We start from the raw sequence: 18,131 nt of genomic DNA, 5'->3' as shown, positions 1-18,131 counted from the left end.
GCCATGGCCTATTTTGAGGTGATTCAGATACACAGCTTAGAAACTGTAGCTTCTAAAATGAAACTGTGAGAGTGAATGAACTGTATGTGAGACAAAACTGAAAGAGTATCCACAGAGGACTGTAGCAATAGGATTCTTCCACCCCAAAGCACAGGAAGAGTTTTTAAGATACTATTATTCTAGTAAACTACAAAATAAGTATCTGGAAGAGGCATGGGAACAAGTGAAAAAAAAAATTAGCACAGAGTAAAGGTTTGAGTAGAATGTTCCATGATTGCCTCTGCAGATAAGAACTTATCAGTGATGTAGGTGGGTATAGCTCCATCTGTGAACTTCCTTCATTTTTAAAAAACAGTGATGGTACTGGAAATAAAAGAGTGATATTGGTGTGAGAGGACTAGTAAAAGCTATGGAAGATGGTGAGTGATTTGTCCTTTTCTCTGAGAATAATAACCTATAAATGTACTTTGATGTATTGCCTATAGATAAGATTTCATTATAAGGTGTCTGCATTTGATTCGTTATAGGGTTCTAACTTTGCCAGTGAATAATTTTCAAAATCTGACTTGTATTCAGCTGAATTAGTTTTTTTTTTCACAAACTGTAAAATTGCTGCACTGATGCCTCATCTGAATTGTTTCCAATAAGAAATCTGCTGTCATCCTTTTTTTAAATAATTTTTTTCTCTAGTTGCTTTTAAAATTTTGTTCTTTATCACTAGTTTTATCACATCATGTTTTGATTTTGATGTACCTTGGTGTAGTTTTACTTCTGTTTCTTATGCTTGGGTTTTGTTGAGCTTCTTGAATCTTTGGGTATTACCTTTCATCAAAAATGGAAATTCTTGGGCAGCCCTGGCGGTTTAGCGCCACCTTCAGCCAGGGCGTGATCCTGGAGACCCAGGATCAAGTCCCAGGTCGGCCTCCCTGCGTGGAGCCTGCTTCTCCCTCTGCCTGCATCTCTGCCTCTCCCTCTCTCTGTCTCTCATGAATAAATAAATAAAATCTTTTAAAAAAAAAAAAGAAAGAAAGAAAGAAAGAAATTCTTCAGCCATTGTTTCCACAAAAAAATTTTTCTATCCCCCTTCCCTGTAGGAACTGCAATTATCTGTTAGGCCATTTGAAGTTAACCTGTAGCTTGCTGATGCTCTGGTTTCATTGGGGAGAGGGGTTAGGGAGAGGACAGGAGGTTACTCTTTTCTTGTGGGTTTCATTTTCCATAGTTTCCAATGCTGTGCCTTCAAGTCCACTTACCTTTCTTCTTTATGTGACATTAATCTCATCCAGTGTGGTTTTATGTCTCATATCTTATAGTTTTCATCTCTAGAAGTTTGAGAGTTTTTTAATATCCTCCATGTCTCTATATAACTTTTGAACAGTTATAATTGCCTTACTGTCATCCTCTTCTAATCCTCATATCTACATAAGTTTTGCATCAGTTCAACTGAGTGATTTTTCTCCTCATTATGAGTTGTGTTTTCCTGCCTCTTTGCATATTTGGTGTTCTTTGATTAGATCCTAGTCATTGTGAATTTGTTTTGTTGGATAAATATTTTTGTATTCCTATAAATTTCCAGTTTTTTATGTGATGTACTTAAGTTATTTGGAAACAGTTTGATGCCTTTGGATCTCATTTTAAATTTTGCTGGACAGAATGAAAACACTATTTAGTTGAGGGCTAATTATTTCCCACAACTGAAAAGGACCCTTTCTGAGAACTCTACTCAAATGTCCCATGGGAAAAAAATGTCCATGAACTTTACCAGTCTGTGTGAGCATCAGGTGTGGCTCCCTCTAATCCTTTCTGTCTCACAGTTTCCTAACATGCAAGCATTGGTCAGCACTTTTCTGAATACTTGTTGGGGTCCCTGTAAACATCTCCAGAGGTCTCTCTTTACTGTGTCCTGCAAATTCTGGCTGCTTTGGTTTCCCCAGGATCAGCTTTATTTCTTTAAGCCACAGTCTGCTGGGTTCTACCTAGGAATAGGTTCCATATCCTGTGCTGTGGCCTAGAAACTCTCAAGAAACTAAGAGGGAATAATCAAAGGGCTCACCTGTTTATTTTTCATCTCTCAGCAATCACTGTCCTTCACTGTGTAACGTTAAGTGACTGGAGAACCATTCTTTCATGTATTTTATCTTGTCTTTTTAGTTGTTTCAGCTGGGAAGGTAAGTCTGGTCTTTGTTACTCCATCTCAGCTGGAAGCAAAAGTCAAATTTAGCTTTTAGATATATGCAAGCAAAGTCCTATATACATTTCTACAGTGCTACCTACACTTAAAAATTTCCCAAAAGGTTTGATATGCATAGGAGTCTTATTTCCCCAGCAGACTTCTCTGAACATGACATGGTACTGAATCACTCTGAGGATAAGGATTGTAACCTATTCATCCTTTTGCTTAATCACAATAATCACAAGTGGAAGAAGGGTAGGTAAACACACAAATTCTTCTAGCCACTTTTTGCCATACCATACTGCCAGATAGAATGGGAAAACCATTTCTAAAGTTTCAAAGTCAGCCCATGGCAGCAGAAATATTTCTGATGGTAAAACACTATTTTAGGTCTTCCCTTTTAACTATAAGGGCTATCACTATTCATAAAGTTATTTAAGTTTTTAAAGAGAAAAAGAAAAAATACCACAACACTTCCATTTCACTGTCTTGTTTCACTCAGATCATTTTTTAGGACACCTAAGTGTGGCTCAAGAGATCCATTTGGAAGCGTAGTTCATACTATGAGGTGAAATCATTGCACAAATACAGAGGAATAATAAAAATCAGGCCCTAGTAGTGAACTAGAAGTAGTTATTCTTGCTAAACTCAAATCGTGGGTTTTTTTTTTTTTTTGGTATGTTTGTTATTTTGGCAAAAATTTATTTCTAATTGGGCATATAATACATAATTCATGAAATTCATAGAGTGCTGACTCATTACTTGCTTTCAAAACTCTCAATATTTGTTCCAGGGTATCTTTCCCACTATATTCCCACTATATTTATTTGCAAATAATCTACTCCACTAAAACTAGCCTACCTACCAAACACACCCTGTACTTTCCCCTCTACATTTAAAGGCTTAGAAATGTTATTTATTCCATGACTCTCATCACATCTTCCCAGGTCCTTTTCTGACCCCTTATTGTAGCATACATAATGTGTTTTTGGCAATGATACATACATGTGTTTTACCCTTAGATCACCTGCTATCCTACATATACATTTAATATTTGAGTAAATTAAAGAATGAATAAAGGAAAGGGTAGTCATATTCATCTTTATGCTTCTTAATAGGAAGAGAAGTCTTAAAATGAATGAGTATAGATCAAATTATATATCCTTAGGATAAAACACTAGAAAATTTTCAGTCCCAAACCTGTAAGTAAGGGAGATATTTTTCAGCAGATAGTAAAGGAGAATAGAAATCAATGAAACAATCAAATGGGACAGGATTAAAAACTATATTAGGCAAATGTTTGCTTTTTAGGAGAAAAAAATAATTGCAATAAAAACAGCCTAGGAATTTAGAAGTACCAGTTGAAACCCTTTGTAGCTTTCAAAAAAAAAAAAAAAATGAAGGAAGGTATTAATTAGTTATTTGAAGAGTTACACGGTTATGTTTTTCTAATCAAAATGGAAACGTTTGTAGAACATTTGAAAAAGCCAGGCCTCACACCAAACCCAGAATGAACATCAGAATATAACCCTAATAGAGATGGGCAGCCCAGGTGGCTCAGTGGTTTAGCACCGCCTTCAGCTGAGTGGGATCCTGAAGACCTGGGATCGAGTTCCACATCAGGCTCCCTGCATGGAGCCTGCTTCTCCCTCTCCCTGTGTCTCAGCCTCTCTCTCTGTGTCTCTTATGAATAAATAAATAACATTTTTTAAAAAATAACCTTAATAGAGAGAATTAAATAATTATGAAGTCTGAAATTTGCCTTCAGTTTTCACCAGCTGGTTTCTTTGGTTTACTCATTAGAAAAAAAGATAAATGGAATATTTTTATGATTTTTCTGTCTGTAAAATCTCATACCAATGAAGATATTTCCATAAGTTATGTATAAATGCAATATAATGAAGTATAGAAAAAAAAGATGCAGATTTTAAAGTTCCTCTTAATGGATGGGTCTGACTTATAGAGTATCCCATATAACTTTAAAACATTCATTGCTATCAAAGACCTATAAAAGTAAACATCCCCTTTTCCCCCCACAAAAGCAGCATGCCCAGAATATTTCATGGGTAACTTTCACCAAACTTTTTAAGGCCACTGCAGAGGCAACTGCAAAGCCACTATAGAGGGATAGGTGGATATAAAAAGATATGTGAGGGGGAAAAAACTAAGTACCCAAATCAAAATTCTAAATCACATGAAAAAAATTTACCAAGATAACCAAGAACTTAACAGTCAGTAGATGGATTTACTTAAAATCTAATGGCCTATGATCCATTAACTACTAATTATGAAACAAAAGCAAGCAGGTATAACCAAGAAAATAAAAGTACTATATATGGGGGTGCCTGGATGGCTCAGTTAAGCATCTGCCTTCCACACTAGGTCATGACCCCAGGGTCCTGGGACTGAGCCCTGTGTTTTGTGCTCAGCACAAAGCCTGCTTTTCTTTCCCCCCTCTGCTACTCCTCCTGTTTGTGCTCTTTCCTTCTCTCTTTCTCACTATCAAATAAATAAAATCTTTTTTAAAAAAGTACTATATATGAAAAATATAGAAATTGATTTCAATAATAAGTGACAATCAAAGAAACAGTTACATGGTTATTTTTCAGAATGGAAAAATACTTTTCAGATTGAAAGTACATGTAGTGTACTGAGGATGAATGAAGTCCATACTGAGACACACTCCAGTGAAATTATAGGTAATGGGTAAGCTATTTTTCTCCTTGGTGGCTTTTATAATTTTTACATTTATTATTTGGCAAAGATAAAATAATTATCCTGTGAGCAGATTTTTTTTTTTATCAGCAAGAAAAGATAAAGGAGACAAAAGAACCACAGCCAGGAGGTGCTGAGAGAAAAGCAATAACAATGTAGATTTCTATATCCAGCTAAATTACCATTCAAGAGAGGATAAATAAATTCTGGGAAAATTCTAATAGAAGCTAACTTTTAAAATCTCACATAATTACCCCCATGAAAACCGAATGACTAAGAATAACAAAACCCAAGTCCACAAACAAGATCTACCAAAAAACAAACAAACAAAAAACAGGTGTTAAATACCTTCCCAAACCCTAAAATATGAATAGAAACAAACCATCAAAGCTACATGTGCTACATGGCATTAGCAGTAAGTGTCTGAGAAGTGTCAGATGACCTTGAGTATAGAGAAAACCCTAAAATAGCCAATAGGTACTCATGAGAACAGCTGAAACTAGGAGAGGTTCTGCATGCTTTATGAGGTGAGGAACCTGAGGAACAGGGCAAGGTAAGATCTGAAAGGACTGGAATTTCAGTTCCTTTTAGACAGAACACTCCAATGAGAAGAAATGGTGATTGAGATAATTCAAATTGAGCAAGACAGGGATAATAGGGAGGGGAAGATGAGAGGGGAGAAAGAACATGTGAGACAGCTAATGTGCAAGCAAGCAGGAGCACAAGATAAAAGTGAGGAGCACAAGAATTCTCCTAGTATGAGACCATATTTTTTTTTTTGAGACCATATTTTTGAACACTTCATGAAAATAATGTAATAGGGACTGCTAGATCCAGGAAACTAAGAAAGGTATCCCAACTGATCTACTCCTGAAAGTTCAGGAAAACTAATTTCACATAAAAATGATTAACAAGATAGGATGGTAGTTGAATCCCATAAAAAGTAATTATAAAAAAATGAAAGACACACCCATGAATAGATGAACATTATGCAGCTTAACATTTCAAGATGAGCCAAAAGGAAACTTTTGAAAAGATACTAGATATAAAAGAACATTAGAATAATCAGAATTCAGATAACTTGGAATAAAATTAGAAAAGTTAATTTTTAAAAATGGATGTGTAAACAAAAATCCTTTAAGAAAAGTGGAAACTGAAAAATTTTAAGATTCAAAAAGAAATGAAGTTTTTTTCTCTGCTTCCCATTAAAATGTAGAAAGCTGCAGATTCTCACTCCCACACAATGAAAAAAATGGATTATCTACAAAATTATTTTTCTTGAGTTTACTAGAGAGTTGAGTTAGATAACAATAAAGTAATCTGGGTTCCAAAGAACAACAAGCCCTTCCAAGGATAGAAGACTCACGACTGTCTTGCCTTCAGCAGAGCACAGGAGAAAGAAACCAACTACAAATTTAACAGAATGCTAATGGCCAAGTGACAGGATTCACTTGCAACCCTTCCACATGAAGAAACTAGTACAGACCTGTGGGAGAAAATCAACTGCTACTGAGAAATAAGCACTAAGCATTTGCCTGCTTCCCCAGACCCTTCTCTACTCCAAAGTAAAAGCATTAAAGAGGACTTTTGCCCCAAGTCACAGGCAAGAAGTGGCTAGAGGAAGAGGTAGAAAGGAAAAAAAAAAAAAAAAACCTACATCCCTGGTGCAGGGACAGTCAAAGACCTTGGGCCCAGAATCCTATATTAAGCAGATATATGCAGGAAGGAAGGAGGAGGAAGCAGAAAACTCCTGCTCAGGGCCAAATACATATGACGAAGTAGAGTTTGGTTGCCAAAAGGAAAAGAAGAAAGAGCAAAAATGCTGATGAACTTCTTCCAAGTTATGCAGGGACTCCCTAAAACTAAGTCTGAACCTAGACAATAGAAAAACCCTCGCTGCTTCCACCATGAACCTACCACTAAGGGATGAGCAACAGTAGGATTCCTTCTTTAGAAAGACTCTTTTCATTGTGTAGACATACAGTAGAGCAGCTGAAAGCCCAATGGAAGAGGAAAAACACTGAGGTAAAAATCCTGATACTCACACCACCAACCTAAACACAGGGCAACAGCAGTACAGAATTAAAGGAATTGGAAGTTCATGATGTACTGATAAATTCCTGATTTTAATTGACTCAATCCTGCAACAGACAAAAGGCATGCTCATTTCTAAACATAAATACTGTTTACCTTACTCCCTACTATTCTATACCACCAAGAAAGCAAAAAGAAACATTTTGAGACTACTTATGGAAGTAAGTAGTCATTCACAATGTTACCTTGATTAAAAAATAAGAAGAAATGATCAAGTCTCTAGATGCAACTAACTACCAATTCTCCAGGTGTTCTTTTTTTAAGATTTTATTTATTTATTCATTATAGACAAACACAGAGAGAGAGGCAGAGACACGGGCAGAGGAAGAGGGAGAAGCAGGCTCCATGCCTGGAGCCCGACGTGGGACTCGATCCTGGGTCTCCAGGATCACGCCCTGGGCCAAAGGCAGGCGCCAAACCACTGAGTCACCCAGGGATCCCCCTCTCCAGATGTTCTTAATCATGTCCCCCTAAAATTCTTATATTGAATTCCTAACCTCCAGCATCTCAGAATGTGACTGCATTTGGAGATAAAGTCCAAATTAAATTAAAGATAAATGAGGTCAGTGGGCCGGGCCCCATTCCAATATGACTGGTGTCCTTAAAGGATGGGAGATTAGAACACAAAAACATACAGAGGGAAGACCAGGTAAAGCCGCTAGAAGAGGAGGACCATCTACAGGTCAAGAACAGAAGCCCTTAGAAACCAATCCTGCCAGTATCTTGATCTTGGACTTCTAGCCTCCAGAACAGTGAAGAAACAAATGTGTAACATGTTTAAGTCCCCCAGTCTGTGGTGTTTGTTATGGCAGCCTGTGCAAACTAATGCACAAGGTATATGGAGAAGAGAGGTACACACTAAATTATAGCACAGAGATGCAATAAACAAAAAATAGACTGCGAGAAACTCTCTAGATCAAACAGTTCTTTATCAAATAAATTGCAAAGAGAGTGAAGAAGTTGGAAACAAAAATACCTATGCATTAGAAGATACCTAAAAGTTATATTAAAAACAAGGTGGCAACATGGATTTATGTGGATCCTCATTTGTATTATTATTTAAATGATGATATTTGAGAGAATTAGAAATTTGATCATGACTAGGAACTTCATAATATTAAGAAACCATCACTAAGGGTAGAAATTAAAGCTCAGGACTTCCAAAAAGAGGATTTAATAGGAGACACTGTTTAGAATAAACTAAGACCACAAGAGACTATAACCTTAGGATTTGGGTAATCTAAAGGTCGGACAGGCCTCTCACAGGTTTACAGTCCAGGTTCAAATTCCCTAGAAAGCCCATTGAATCTCAATCTTTAAACTTGGTTGTCTGGATTGACAGGAGATAAAATTAACCTGACACAGCCAAAAAAGAAATCAAAATATACCCTGAGACACATGAAAATGGAAGAGCAATACATAAAAACTTATGAAACTTATCCAGAAAAAGCAGTTCTAAGACAGAAGTTGTCAGCAATATATACTTACTTCAAGAAACAAGAAAAATCTTAAACAATCTGGGGTGCCAAGTGTGGCTCAGTCAGTTGAGCATCCTCCTCTTGATTTTGGCTCGGGTCATGATCTCAGGGTCCTGGGATCATGCCTTGCCTTGGGCTCCCCACTCCCCACTTTGCCTGTCTTCCTCTCCTTGCATGCAGAAATAAATCTTTTTTAAAAAACCCAAATGCTAAAAAACAAAACAAAAAAAACAAACCTCAATCTAACTCTATGCCTCAATGAATTAGAAAATGAACAAATGAAACCCAAACTTTGTAAACATAACAAAGATCAGAGTGGAAATAAATGAAATAGAGACAAAAAAAGGCAATAAAAAAGATTTATGAAACAGCAGGTTTTTTGAAAAAACAACCCTTTAACTAGACTTAGCAAGAAAAAAAGAGAAAACAAATAAAATGAGAAAGAGGAGATATTACAACTGATACCACAGAAATACAAAGGATCATGAGACTACTATGAACAATTATACACCAATAATTGGACAACTTACAAGAAATGGATAAATTCCTAAAAATATACAACCTACTAAGACTGAATCATGAAAACAGAAAATCTGAACAGATATATTACAAATAAAGAGCTTGAATCAGTAACTCAAAACTTCCCAACAAATGAAGTCCAGGACTGGGTGGCTTCATTGATGAATTCTACTAAACATTCAAAACAGAATTAATATCAACCCTTCTCAAATTCCTCCCAAAAAACATTTTACAAGGCCAGCATTGACACCATAAGACAAAGACACCACAAAAAAAAAAAAAAAAAAAAGAAAGAAAATTACAGGTCAATATTGCCAATGATCATAGATGCAAAATGCGTAACAAAATATTAGCAAACCGAAGTCAACAATACATTAAAAGGATCATACACCACGAGCAAATGAAATTTATTCAGGGATGCAAAGATGGTTCAACATCCATAAAATCAATACGATATACCTCATTAACAAAATAATGGGAAAAACACAAATGATCAGCTCAGTAAATACAGAAAAAGCATCTGACAAAAATCAACATCCATTCATGATAAAATTCTCAACATAGCGGGGTGGAGAAGGAATGTACCTCAACATAATAAGGGTAATATACGACAAGCCCACAGCTATTTAATGGTGAAAAACTGAAAATTTTTCTCTAAGATCAGGAACAAGACAAGGATTCCCACTCACTTTTAATCAACATAGTATTGGAAATCTCAACCAGAGCAATTAGGGGGAAAAAAAAAAAGGAAAATAAAAGGCATCCAAGTTGGAAAGAAAGACATAAAACTGTTAACTACTGCAGATGATATGATGTTATACATCGAGTACCCTACAGAGGGCACCTGGGTGGTTCAGTGGTTGAGTGTTTGCCTTTGGCTCAGGTTGTGATCCAGGAGTCCAGGATGGAGTCCTGCATCAGGCTCTCCACAGGGAGCCTGCTTTTCCCTCTGTGTCTCTCATGAATGAATAAATTCTTAAAAAAAAAAAAAAGAAAGAAAAGAAAACCCTAAAGACTCAACCTAAAAACTGTTAGAACTAATAAATCAATACACTAATGTTGCAGGATACAAAATCAATACACAAAACTTCTGCATTTCTATATGCTAATAATGAAGTATCAGAAAGAAATTTTTAAAATCCCATTTTCATTCTTATAAAAAATAATAAAAATTTTAAAATCCCATTTTTTATCTTCTCAAAAAGAATAGAATACCTAAGAATAAACTTAAACAAGGAGATTACTGATAACTGATAAGACACTTATGAAAGAATTAAAGAAGACAAATAAATGGAAAAATATGTCATGGTCATGGATTGGAAGAATTAATATTGTTAAAATGTCCATACTACCCAAAGCATTCTATACTTACAATAGCCAAGACATGAAAATAACCTAAATGTTCATCACTTAGTATATATTTTGGTATAGGAATAGGTATACACACACACACACACACACACACACACACAGTGGAAAGTCATTCATTCATAAAATGAAGGAAAACTTGCCACTTGTGACATGAATGAACTTTGAAGGCATGATGCTAAGTGAAAGAAAGAAAAATACTATATGATCTCACTTACATGTGGAATCTGAACAACAACAACAAAAAACCCAAAAACAAACTTACAGATACAGAGAACAGATTAGTGGCTGTCAGAGGTTGGGGTATGGGTAAAATGGAGGAAGGTGATCAAAAGATACAAACTTCTAGTTATAGTTAACGATATTGTATTTTTGAAGGTTGCTAAGACAGTAAGTGTTAGAAGCTCTCATCACAAGAAAAACAATTATAACCTTGTATGGTGATGAATGTTTAAACTTACTGCGGTAAAATCATTTTGCAATAGATCACATGTCAAATCATTAAGTTGTACATCTAAAACTAATACAGTGTTATATGTCAAATACATCTCAATAAAAATAAATAAATATGATATTAAATAATTGTGAAGTTTTAAAAAATGTATGAAATTGAAATATTCAACATTAGCATTTAGATTAGAAGATATCAAAAAGAGTTAAAAGCTTTTAAAGATATTGTATTATCCAGGAAGGAAGTAGAAGTACTGATTACCATTCGAGTTTTATAGGTAAAGAATGATGGTTTTAACTTTTATGCATTTATACATTTGTATTCAGTAGTCAAAATTACAAGGCAAATGCTGAGTTGAATGTTTTATCAGTTCAGTAAGTAGTCTATTAACTGAGACATTCTTGCCATAGAGGAGAAATCAGCATTCCAAAAAAAAAAAAATTTAAGTTTTTAACTTTCAAGATTAGCAAAATAATTTATCTACTACTAGCTAAGCCTCAAACTCTACTACATTTAAGAAAAAAAAAGTCTTTGAGGGAAGCCCGGGTGGCTCAGTGGTTTAGCACCGCCTTCAGCCCAAGGCGTGATACTGGAATTCCGGGATCGAGTCCCACGTCGGGCTCCCTGTGTTGAGCTGCTTCTCCCTCTGCCTGTGTCTCTGCCTCTCGATCTCTGTGTCTCTCATGAAAAAAATAAATAAAATCTTTTTAAAAAAAATCTTTGAGTACTAAAGCCTTATTTTTAAATCAGACTACTGATGTAATCATATATCCAGTAAAAATCATCCTTTTTAGGTGTACGGTCTTATGAGTTTTGACAAATGTATGTATTATATATGCAACACCAAAATCAATATATAGAATTATATATTATTACTGTCTAAAAGCTCCCCCTCCTTTGTTGTCAGTCCTCTCGTAATCCCCAGCCAAGTCACCACTGATTTTTCTCTCCCTTAACAGCTATTATGCCTTTTATAGAATTTAATATAAACAGAATTATATAGTATGTAGCTTTCCTTTTGTACCTTCCTTATGTCTGGCTTGTTTCACCAAGCATAACTGTCTTTGGAGATTCATCCATGTTATTAGATTTATCAGTTCCTTTTTATTTTGGAATACTGTTCTATCATATATATATCCACGTATAATATATATATATATATATATATATATATATATATATATATACACACACATATATATATTATATATACCAAAATTTAGTTATCCATTCGCCAATTGACGCATATCTGGGTTGTTTCCAGTTTGGGATAATTTTTAATAAAGCTGCTATAAATTTTCATATATAGATCTTTGTATGGATACCTATTTTCTTTCCTCTTGAGCAAATACCTATCTGGGTCATATGGTAAATTTAACATATAACTTTGTTATGAAGATACATATAGTGGACAGATTCTAAGATGGCCCCCAATTATTGGGATACCTCCTGGTATCTATGCCCTCTTGTAATAGCAGAATCTTGTAAAGCAGAATCTACTTCTAAACAATAAAATATAGCAGAGGTGATAAGGATGTCACTTCCATGATAATGTTACATAAAATTATAATTTTTGTCTTGCTAGAAGACCTTCTCTATATATTCCCTTCCTTCTTGATTCTTTTTTTAAAAAGATTTTATTTATTTATTCATGAGAGACACAGAGAGAGAGAGAGAGAGAGAGGCAGAGACACAGGAAGAGGGAGAAGCAGGCTCCATTCAGGGAGCCTGACATGGGACTTGATCCCGGGTCTCCAGGATCACACCCTGGGCTGAAGGCAGCACTAAACCACCGGGCCACCAGGGCTGCCCCCTTCTTAATTCTGATAAAATAAGTTGCCATATGTAATGGTCCATTAGCAAGGAAGTGAGAATAACCCATAGCCAGCAATGAACTGAGGCTCTTAATATCACAGCCCACAAAGACTGTTGTTCTCCTGTCAACAACAACATGAACTTGAAAATAGGTCCCCATTTAAGCCTCAGATGAGACCCCAAATATGACTAATACATTGACTGAAGCTTTGTTGCAGACCCTAAGCAGAAGAGGACCCAGGAAGGCCCTGCCCAGAATTCTGACTCCTAGAAACTGAGATAATACACGTGTTGTTTTCAGCAGTTAAATGTATGTAATTTGTTTGTGGCACTTGATAACTATACACAGTCTGTTCCCTAAAATAATTACACCATTTTATATTCCTACCAGCAATAAATGAAAGTTCCAGCTGCTCTGAACGCCCACTGTACTTGGTAGTGTCAGTTTTTGTAAATTATAACAATATTAAAAGGTTTGTCTACTGGTATCTCATTGTAATTTTGTGTTTCCCTTATGACTGATAATTTGTGCTATATATTCATGTGCTTATTCGCCATGCATATTTTCATTTCATTAAGATTTTATACTGAAGAGCAGAAGCTTTAAATTTTAAGTCAAATTTGTCAGTTCTTCTGTATTGTATACTTACTGTGCCTTAGGAAATCTATGCTAATCTAAAGTCACAAAGACTTTCTCCTTTCTTTTCTTGTGCAAATCTTATCATTTTAGGTTTTACATTTAAGACAGGGATTTATTTTGAGGTCTCTTTTTTTTGTATAGTATGTGAAGCATGGATTGGGGTTCATTTTTTGACATGCAGGTATCTAATTATTCCAATACCATTTGTCGAAGAAAAGACTATCATTTCTCCATTGCATTACCTCGGCATCTTTGTTGAAAATCAATTGACCATATATGTAGGTAGCACTGAACCCACTAATCCTAAAATTTGTATGATACTATTGTCTAAATGTTGAAAACCTAATATCTCAGGTGATACTATTAGGAGGTGGGGCCTTTGGGAAGTGATTAAGTCTTAAAGGCAGAGCCCGCAGGAATGGGATTCATGTTCTTATAAAAGAGGCCCCCAGAAAGCTACCTCACTTCTTTACCATGTGAGGATACAGTGAGAAGTCTGCAATCCAGAAAAGGGCCCTCACACAACTATGCTGACACCCTGATCTCAGCCTTTCAGTATTAAGAAATGGGATAAATTCCTGCTGTTGAAGTACCCTGTCTATAATATATTGTTATGGCAGCCCTAACAGACTAATGCATATGGAAAATACAAAAGACCAAGATGAACCACAGTGATCTTGAAAAAGAAAGATATCTGGTAGAATGTGATATAAAGCTATAGTAATTAAAACGGTGTGAATAAATACACAGATGGACAAACAGAACAGAGACACAACAGAGAGCCCAGAAATACACACACATATATATGGATAACTAATCTATGATAAAGTTTTCTTTTTTAAAGATTTTATTTATTGATTCATGAGACACACAAAGAAAGAGAGAGGCAGAGACACAGGCAGAGGGAGAAGCAGGCTCCATGCAGGGAATCTGTGATGAAGTTTTCAATTGTACTTGCATGCAATATAAAAATGTCTTTCCTAGGGCAGCCTGGGTGGCTCAGCGGTTTAGCAGTGCCTTCAGCCCAGGGCCTGATCCTGGTGACCTGGGATCAAGTCTTACATCGGGCTCCCTGCATGGAGCCTGCTTCTCCCTCTGCCTGTGTCTCTGCCTTTCTCTCTCTCTCTCTCTGTGTCTCTCATGAATAAATAAAATCTTAAAAAAAAATAAAAAAATAAAAATGTCCTTCCTAGCAGAACTTTTTATAAAGGCCCCAAACTGAAAACTTTTTTATTTATTAATAAATATTCACATAGTAAAACTTTAAAGAAAAGAATGTAATTTCCATAAAAGCTAGGACAGTGGTTACCTCTGCTCTAGGGGTGTTGATCAGAAAGGGGCTTGTGGATAAAGGAACGTGCTTCTGGAGATGTAGGGTTCTGTTTCTTAACATAGATGATGATATTTCCTTTATGTATATGATTTAGTTAAACTATACTTTTAAGTTTTAAAAAAACTTTTTTTTTTTTTAGATTTCTAAAATTTATTTATTCATGAGAGACAGAGAGAGAGGGGCAGAGACATAGGTAGAGGGAGAAGCAGGCTCCCTGTGGGGAGCCTAATATGGAACTGGATCCCAGAATCCCAGGATCAGGCCCTGAGCCCATCAGCTCAAACACTGAGCCACCCAGACATTCCTAAACCCTTTTCTATATATGTGTGTTTGCCACAATAAGTTTTAAAATATATGAGAGGTAGAACAGTTTACATAGTATGCTAGTATTTGTATATAGAAATAAATTTTATTTATAAAGTGCATATATGTATATGTCTGTGTGTCTCTCTAATGGATTCATAAGACACTAGTAGCAGTGGTTGCTTTAGAAGAACTAGGGGCCAAGGGTGAAAGAGAGACTTAATTTTCATTATATTCCCTTTCTGCTGTTTGAAATTTATACCAAGTATATTACTTTTACAAGACGTGTTTTAAATGTTATTTAAAACATAAACAAGATGGCAAGGAGCAGGGTCCTCACCTCACCCGGCCCCACCAACTTACCTGGATTACTGTCAAACCATCCTGAAAACCTACAAATTCGACCTGAGATTTAAATAGAGAACAGCTGAAACGCTACAGAGAAAAGGGTTTTTGCTTCTAAAAAGGTAGGAAGGCGGGGGGGAGGGAATAAAACAGAATCCGGGGGGGAGGGGTGCGGCGAGGAGCTGGGCTAAGGCCGTGGGGAGAGCCTGGGGACAGGAGAGCGCCCCCCCGCCCCCCCCCCAGAAGCTGGGCCTGGGCCTCTAACACCCCACCCGGATTCCTCCCGGAGGGCAGGGCACTCAGCAGGGACGCGGGGCAGAGCCGCAGGAGGGGCGGTGGAGCCCCCAGGCCCCGGGGTCACTGACAGGAGGGGCGCCGGGGGAGAGCGGGTGAACGGCTGGAGCGCCTGTGGCCTGGGGAGAAGCCGCGGGTCAGGCGGGGCTCCGGGCGGGTGGGGGGCTGCACCTGCTGCCTTCGGGGCCGGGCTGGGAGCTAGATTCCAGCGGTGCAGGCCCCGGAGTCCCGGAGCCCAGGGGACACAGCCCGGGATCCTGTGCTCCCTCAGGACAGGCGGAAGTGGAGAGGGCCCAGGACAGTGAGGACGCTCCTGCCCCGGGCGTCCCCGAGCTGCACAGGTCAGCGCCCCCCGCCCCGGGCGCACCTAGGCCGGTGCGGACTGGGAGCTGCGGTGGTTACCGGGAGCTGACTCCAGGGCTGGAGACCCGGCTGCCGCCAGTGGGGTTGTTCCTCCTGGTGCCACCCTGCGCCGGGGAGGGGGGCTCCCCCAGGTGCACACACCTGAGAGTCAGCACGGCAGGCCCCTCCCCCACTTCCCAGAAGACCAGCTGGAAGGACAGGGGAAGAGCAGGTTTTTAACTAAGCAGCGCTGGAAAGCTCCAGGGGAAGTCAAGGGATTTACAGTATATAGAATCAGAGTGTACCCCTATTTTTTTCTTCCTTTTTCCAGTACAACTCGTTTTTATATCAGACTGTAAATTTCCATTTTTTTCTCTTTTCCCACCTTAACTACAGTATTTTACCACCTCTTCATTTTTAAGATTCTTCCTTTTTGACTTTCATATTTCTACAATTACAGGTCCTAGATATATTTTCCACTTCTAGATTCCCTTCAATATTTTCAATGTTGGGAGATAGAAAATATATGTTTTTTTTTGTTTTTTTGTGTGTGTTGTTTTCTCTGCCTCATTGTGTTCTACAATGGCAGAAGACAATGCCTTTTAAAACCTGACCAGTATGCACCCAGAACCAAGGGGTATATACTGTGCTGGTTCATTCTGTGAGATTCCCCATTCCCTATCTGCCCCCCTTTTATCTCCTTTATGTTTTGGTGATCAATGTTGGGGCCTTCTACAAATATTTCTGGTTTACATAAATTTGACACTGAGCATATTCTAACATACAGAACTTAATATACTCAGAAACAAGAGGATCACTCCCTGGAACCCCTCAGGTAGACTATATTCTCCCTCCACTACAACTTCATCACCACCACCATCTCCAGTTGCCCCCTTTTCTTTCCTTCTTTTTTTTTTTTTCCTCTTCTTCTTTGGGATTCTTGGCCTTTTATTTTTTTTACTACTTTGTTTTAAGATTTGTTTTTTACTTGAGTGGCCCTTTTGTTTTATTTCTTTCTGAGCTTTGTCTTCAATTTCTAGTTTCTGACCTCGAGAATCATCTAGGGTGAAATTTACTTAGGTTGTGGTTGATATTCTTGACTCAGCCCACTCATACAGCCACTCTGCACTGAGCAAAATGGCTAGAAAGAAGAACTCACCACAAAAGAAAGAATCAGAAACAGTACTCTCTGCCACAGAGTTACAGAATTTGTATTACAATTCGATGTCAGAAAGCCAATTCAGAAGCACAATTATAAACCTACTGGTGGCTCTGGGAAAAAGTATGAAGGATTCAACAGACTTCAGGACTGCAAAATTTAGATCCAATCAGGCTGATATTAAAAATCAATTAAATGAGATGCAATCCAAACTGGAGGTCCTAATGATGAGGGTTAATGAGGTAGAGAAAAGAGTGAGTGACATAGAAGACAAGTTGATGGCAAGGAAGGAAGCTGAAGTAAAAAGAGAAAAACCTTTTTAAAGGTAAAAAGACCTTAAGGAAAGGTTAAAGAAAATAAATGATAACCTCAGAAGGAAAAATCTACGTATAATTGAGGTTCCAGAGAGCGCCAAGAGGGACAGAGGGCCAGAAAGCATATTTGAACAAATCATACCAGAAAACTTCCCTAATTTGGGGGGGGGGGGGGAGAGGCATTCAGATCCAGGAGATATAGAGGGCCCCCCCCCAAAAAATCAATAAAAACCGTTCAACACCTTGACATTTAATAGTGAAACTTGCAAATTCCAAAAATAAAGAGAAAATTCTTAATGCAGCAAGATATGAGAGATCCCTAACTTATATGGGGAGAAATGTTAGATTAACAACAGACCTCTCCACAGACACCTGGGCAGGCTGGAAAGGGCTGGTAGGATATATTCAGGGTACTAAATGAGAAGAACATGCAGCCAAGAATACTTTATCCAGCAAGGCTCTCATTCAGAATAGAAGGAGAGATAAAGAGCTTCCAAGACAGGCAGAGACTGAAAGAATATGTGACCAGCAAACCAGCTCTGCAAGAAATATTAAGGGAGACCCTGTAAAAGAAAGAGGAAGCCCAAAGAAATAAGCCACAAAAACAGGGACTGAATAGATATTACGATGACACTAAACTCCTATCTTTCAGTAGTAACTCTGAATGTGAATGGGGTAAATGATCCCATCAAAAGGTGCAGGGTTTCAGACTGGATAAAAAAGCAAGACTCATTTATTTTCTGTCTACAAGAGACTCATTTTAGACCTAAGGACACCTACAGCCTGAA

The 18,131-nt window shown here is 37.5% G+C and overlaps 1 long non-coding RNA gene across 3 annotated transcripts in view; it reads right to left on the bottom strand.

Moving 5' to 3' along the window:
- The window catches only part of LOC102153393, a 137,975-nt gene that overhangs the window by 22,240 nt on the left and 97,604 nt on the right, over window positions 1-18,131 (bottom strand). For all 3 annotated transcript variants that reach the window (XR_005360147.1, XR_005360146.1, XR_005360149.1), the window contains one exon: window positions 2,054-2,198. This is a non-coding gene — a long non-coding RNA (uncharacterized LOC102153393). The remainder of the gene's footprint in view (window positions 1-2,053; window positions 2,199-18,131) is intronic.

This window comes from Canis lupus, chromosome 5 (genome assembly GCF_011100685.1).
Source record: "Canis lupus familiaris isolate Mischka breed German Shepherd chromosome 5, alternate assembly UU_Cfam_GSD_1.0, whole genome shotgun sequence".
NCBI lineage: Eukaryota > Metazoa > Chordata > Mammalia > Carnivora > Canidae > Canis > Canis lupus.
The sequence above is the reverse complement of the archived record's forward strand: the minus strand, read 5'-3'. Positions and strand labels throughout refer to the sequence as shown.